Genomic DNA, 6,000 nt, shown 5'->3' on the forward strand with positions numbered 1-6,000 from the left:
TACGAAAATACTCAAATTAAGAGACAAACTAAGAAAATAAGAGGGACAAGAGGAACCAAGGTCAAAATTAGAGATAATATTGGAAAATAGAATAGAAAAGACTCTAAAATGACCACTAAATGTGACATAAATGTTAGTTATCAAACTCCTTGGCCCCAAACTAATCTTTTGCTCGTCCTCGAGCAAAATGCAATGAAATACAAGAGAAGGAGAACGAATTTGTTCAAGCAAAGATATCACACTAAAGGAGATGAGAATGTACACTAACTCACTTTCATAGGAATTACAATTACTTTTAGCGTAAGTGACAAGCCATTTAAACCCCGCAAATCGCTTTAGAGGACAAGTGTGCTCTCGTGAAGGTGTCCTAAGAGCTTAACCCACAATTCTTGTGAACCAAGTTGAAGACAGACCAAAAATAAAAAGGAAAAGAAGGAAAGAAAGCAAATAAAAACATCACAAATCATAATCAAGTTGAATGTTTTAGAGAGACAAGCATAGATGGATGACAAGCTTTCTAACCAATAAGAGTGAACACGTAAGTGGATACCAAAGGTTGATTAAAGGATAAGTGATGCTAAGCATAGAGAACTCTAATAAGCTTCACTCCCCCCGCATTCCAAACAATCTTATCACGTTCTCTCATCTAGATTCAAATCCATCCTTCAAGATAGCATCTCTTGACTAAACGAAGGAACCGGAACAAAGATAAGACAATAAGAACAAGGACATCTTACCAATACATGCTCTCTCCATATGCTTGAAATCTAGTTCCCTCCATCGACTAGTGACTCAACTAATCTAAGTCTAAAGGTCTTCAAAGGGTTAATTGTAGCGTAGGCTATGGCCCTCAGTTTGAAACGCCTACCCTTAAGAGCTGGTTGGGAGATCAAGGGATCTCACATTGTTTTGCATCAGTCGGCCGACCCCAAGCAAACGGCCAAGTAGAAGCCTTCAACAAGCTCATCTCAAACGGCATCTAGAAGAAAATTGAAAGGGCTGGCGATCTATGGGAAAATGAGTTACCTCATGTCATATGGGCCATTAGAACAATTGAAAAAGGGGCAACTGGTGAAACCCCGTTTCTCATGACATACGGCACTGAAGCTGTCCTGCCAATTGAGCATTACGAGCCAACACTCCGAGTCATGCTCTACGATGAAGAGGCTAACTGGGAAGCCATGCGTCTAGCATTGATTCACTCCCTGAGCGCAGGGGCAATGCTGCCTCGCGTCATGAGATATACCGTCTGAGAATGACCAGAGCCTACAATAAAAGAGTGCACAAGCGGCCCCTAAAAGTAGGGGACTTTGTGTTGCGAAAAATGGAGGCCATCGGTAGGGCCAATGAGCAAGGAAAGTTGACTCCTAATTGGGAAGGCCCCTACCGGATCTATGAGGAAGTTAGAGGCAGCACCTACCGCCTAGAGACATCAGACGGTAGGCAGCTGGCCAGAACTTGGAATGTGGATAACTTGAAAAAGTACCACTTCTAAGATTTGTGTAAATTTTTGTAAATAAAGTATATCAATGAAGTAACTTTGTTTGCAGAACATTTTATTCCCTTTCTCTATATGTAAATCCGTCCGTGAAATGCGCAAATAGGTGTGTTTAATTTGTCTTTTATAACATCTGCTCCCACATGAGCAACATTAAGCAAAGTCCAAGGACCAAGCGGCTAGGTCGTTCTTTTATGACCAAACTCAGGAGGCCAATGGCCAGATATTACAGCTAAGTGCCTACTCCAACAGTAGGCACCCGACGACACCCCATCCGGGTGAATTCGTCAAAGAGAGCATCTCCCATTTGGGTGGTACATTGCTTTATAAACGAAAATACAAGCGGCCTAACAGAGTGTCTAGATTAAGATAACTCAACCGTTTGAAAGATTAATTAAAGCCTTTGCAACTTGTCTCCCGTGTGTTCCAGTACAACCAAAGACTGTTGATTTGGTTGGATAAAACCGTCTGTTGCTCAAAGGCACCATAGACGGCTAATTTAAAGATTTAAGCCTAACCTTAGTGGCTAAGTCGTTTCTGTTCAAAGTACCTACAAACGGTCTATGCCCGTCTATTTGCTAGGGTATGGGCTATATGCGGATAACAACTGTTTGCTAGTCGTGATGACATATCTAACTGGAAAAACTGATTTACAAGGTAAATCGCAGCCGGAATTTTTCATAATTATCCCGGATGTCTGGTAGACGGATGTCTGCTCAATTTAAAATTCGACAATATTCAACCAAGCATACATCCTTCAAGGGGCAAGTAAATCTAAGACATCCGAATGACCGCATGGAAACAGCTACTTGGCAAAAATTAGCAAAAAATGCAACATGCGAAAATTCAACGGAATTGTAAAAAATCTAAATCAAACTTGCAAAACCGACACAATCGGCAACTGATCATTAATCAAACCCGACCAGAAGGCCGGGGGCAAATTGTTGACCAGATGCACATCCGGGAAAAAAGAACATTGTTAAATTACAAAGATACACGGCACGCAGGCCGGAGAAAGGAATAAAAATAAAATAAGAAAGCTTAAGCTTGAGAGGTCGGGCGAGGAGCGTCTTTGGCGGCTGAATCTGGGGCAGGAGTCTCCTTATTTTCCGCTTGGTTCTCCTTCTCCCCATCAGAGCCCGCCTCAGCCTGCATGGCCTCAATCTCTTTCATTACCCAATCCTCATACGGTTCGGGCTCCAACTTGTTCTACTTCTTGGCCAGGATGGCAAGATATGCATGTTTATAGGCCAGTTCCCAGACGGCGTACTCCATCTCCAAATGCACGAGGGACCAGGCCATTTTCATGCGAATTTTGCAGTCTTGCTCATTCTCCTCGATGAGCCGGCTCTGCTCAGCATGAAGAGTGGTCTCAAAGTTTTTGCTGGCAGCAGCCGCCTCTTTCTTCAGGCATTCATTCTCAGCTTTGAGGGATGAGTTCTCTTTCTTGGCGCCCTTTAAAAATTCGAGAGCCTCCCCCGTCTTCTTAAGCTCATGTTCAGAATTTTTGTACGCCTCTTGAAGATTGAAGAGTTTGGTGTTGGGCTAATCGAGGGATTTTTGAAGCCGTTTGATGGAGTCCACCTGTTACATGATTTGGATTTTAGTTTCAAGTTCATGCACTATCATGGAATATTGAGCAACGTTATGGGTCTCAGACGCCTCTCTTTTGACCCGTCTTACCTCATCCCGCTTCCAAGCATAGGCCTTTTTCAGCCCCTCCACGCGCAGCATTGACTGCATGATCACAGCCGGGGTTAGAAGATAAAAAATAAAATGAATGCAAACTCATACCTCAGCCTGGCTAGCCAGGACCTAGTCGGCATTGAAGACATTGATCCTCGGGATCGCCTCCTTCTCCTCCTTGGGGACGGACTTCAGCATGGCCCGAGAATACTGTTGTACATCCGGCCACCGGGGGGAGGGATCTGCACCAGAAAGAGATGGTGAGAAAGCTACATACGCTCCTCCTATAGATTGCCAGCTGCCAGAAGAATCTTCTGGCTGGAGCTGAGAGTGTGACTTGACCCGCATGGGTTTGCCAAGCACAAGAGGGTTGAAGGGATCGGCTGTACCTTGGGACACAATAACTACAGGGCCGCTTGTAGTCTTAGGTGTCTCTACACCTTTCAATGCCTCAGAGACATTCGATTGTCTAGCTGTGAGATCGAATCCCACGCCGGTACTTTTTACACTTTTGCCCCCAACAGTCATACGGCCTGGAACCGTCTGGGCAGAAGTCTTTTAGGACTTGCTGGGGGCAGCGACCTCACCCCCTAGTCTTGGCCTGACCAACTTTGTGAGTGATCGAGGCACCTTGCTTCCATCCTGAATATAAATTGGAGGTCTTTATGGTCAGCCGGTGTAAATTAACATTGATGAATACAAGAAAAGGGAGAGACATGCCTTTTTACCTGGCCTTTAGCCGCCTGGGCAACCTTCTTCTTTTCCGCATTCTCCTTGCGGATGCCTGTGGCGGATCGTGCGGGGGTCTTGCTCTTAGGCAACATCCTCAAAGAATTTAATGCAAAAAGAAACCGTCTGATTAGACCATTATGCATAAAATCACAAGTACAAAGTCGCAAAGGCGGCATAAAGAGTGCCGGATGTATCCGCAACATACGTTTAGTGAATTGAGTGCTCAGCCCGCAGGCGCATAAGAAGGCCTCATCCCTCAAAAACTCGTGTTTGGGTACTCAATTCTTGGGTACGCTTATAAATTCACCGGTTGAGAGGGTGGTGGTAGTAAGTTAAAAAAACCCCGCCTCTATTATCCTCTCATAGTCCTCATCCGGGACCTGAGGCAATTTACACTTCTGCCTTGTAGACTCGGCTTCCGGTTGTATATCCTAAGCTCGAAATTCTATTGCTTTGTTGGGGCAGAGGCTAGATAGAAGCGGTTCTTCCAGTCTGACCACTTAGACGGCTTGTCTAAGGTCATCAGGTACTTGGGTTAGGTAGTCAGGTTATATCATGCCCTCCACCCGCCTGGACTTCAGCTTAAGAAATGCATGTGAGCAAAGGCCTCCCAGCCGGGATGGAGGCCCTGCATTTCGCAGGCGGCGATGTAGCCTATGAAGTTAACCTAGGAGATTGGGTTTAACTGCCACTCGCCTAGGCCATATCCTCTTAGGATGGCCTTTATTATGTTGTGTAAAGGGAAGCGGAGACCGGCTAGAAAGGCTGCCTCGTAGCAGCCAAAATACCCGTTTGCGTTGCGCTAGTTGTCTTCCCAAGCTATGGTGCTCAGCTCAGGCGGCACCCGGATGGTATAACTCGATCCTAGAGGCCGTTTGCGGATAAAGGTTTCCAGGTGCTTTTCCATATTAGCCCTGTCCCTGGCTGAGACCTGAATTTAGAAGAGATCACCCCTATTATTCCAAGTGGGCCTCTCCTCTTCCTCGTTATCTATAACTGGTGTAAGATAGCTGCTGCTGCTGTTTTGCCTAGATCGTGACCTAGAGGCGGCCTCACTGCTATCTCCCTCATTGGAGGGCTCTCCCTTCTCAGCTTCGGAGATAAAGGCGGCATCTTCACCGCCTCCACTATCGGACTCCAGAATTCCATCGCTAGGGGTGCTTGGGGTACCTCCCGGAGATCCCCTTGTCATCTCAGCCTGATCCATCTCAAGCGAAACTTCTTCGGAGCTTTCTCCTCTATACTCCGGGTCTATAGCCGTCTTTCTAGTTCGAGCCATAGTGTCGTGCACATACACGAAGATGGTCGGATTGGGAGATGGACAAGGGGAATCCCAGTACCCAGAGGCGGCTCCCCCAGTCCTAGACTCAGCCGTACCAGGGCACTAGTTACCCTCTAAATCGTGGTGTGTCGTGTGTGTATTTGGTGAATCCACTTATTTTTAAAAAAATAAAAAAAGAATAAGGCACAAACGAATAAACATGAAAGAGCTGAAGGAGGTAGAGACGATACCTCAAAAGTAAGCTGAAAGAAACAAAGTGTTGACCGGCTAAACTAGCAGGCGAAAATCTGGGGATGGCTTGCAAGGGGCACAGGCGCTTGACCGGATGTACCCTCTGTGAAAGCAGATGTATTTGCTCGGCGGTACTCAAGCGGTTTGTGAAGCTTGAGTTAATTGATGTACAGACGGTATGCCTGTATGTGCCTTTGGAAATAAGAAGAGATTGCTTGAAAACCCCTAAGACGGTTTTTAAGAAGCTGTGCCGTCTGAAAAATCATAGACGTATTCCCGGATGTGGTTGAATGCGGAAGCAGGTGGGTTTTTCACTCTAATTCTCTCTGGAAGTCGGCTGACTCTCTCTCTTTCAGAACTTGGGAAAATGACGAAATGAGGGGGGTGAGCGGCTATATAAAGGAGGGTAATGTGAAGGGTCACCAAAGAAAACTCCCCTAGAAGGCAAACGGTTATTGCCGTTGGCCAGTGACTGAGTGACAAGTGTCATAGATGCCACGTGGCCTGCCGCATTACATCTATGAGGGGCAAATGTTTAGGGTAAAAATACCCTATGCCACGTGGCCCTATC

Source organism: Chenopodium quinoa, unplaced genomic scaffold, assembly GCF_001683475.1.
Source record: "Chenopodium quinoa cultivar QQ74 unplaced genomic scaffold, ASM168347v1, whole genome shotgun sequence".
Classification (NCBI taxonomy): Eukaryota; Viridiplantae; Streptophyta; class Magnoliopsida; order Caryophyllales; family Amaranthaceae; genus Chenopodium; species Chenopodium quinoa.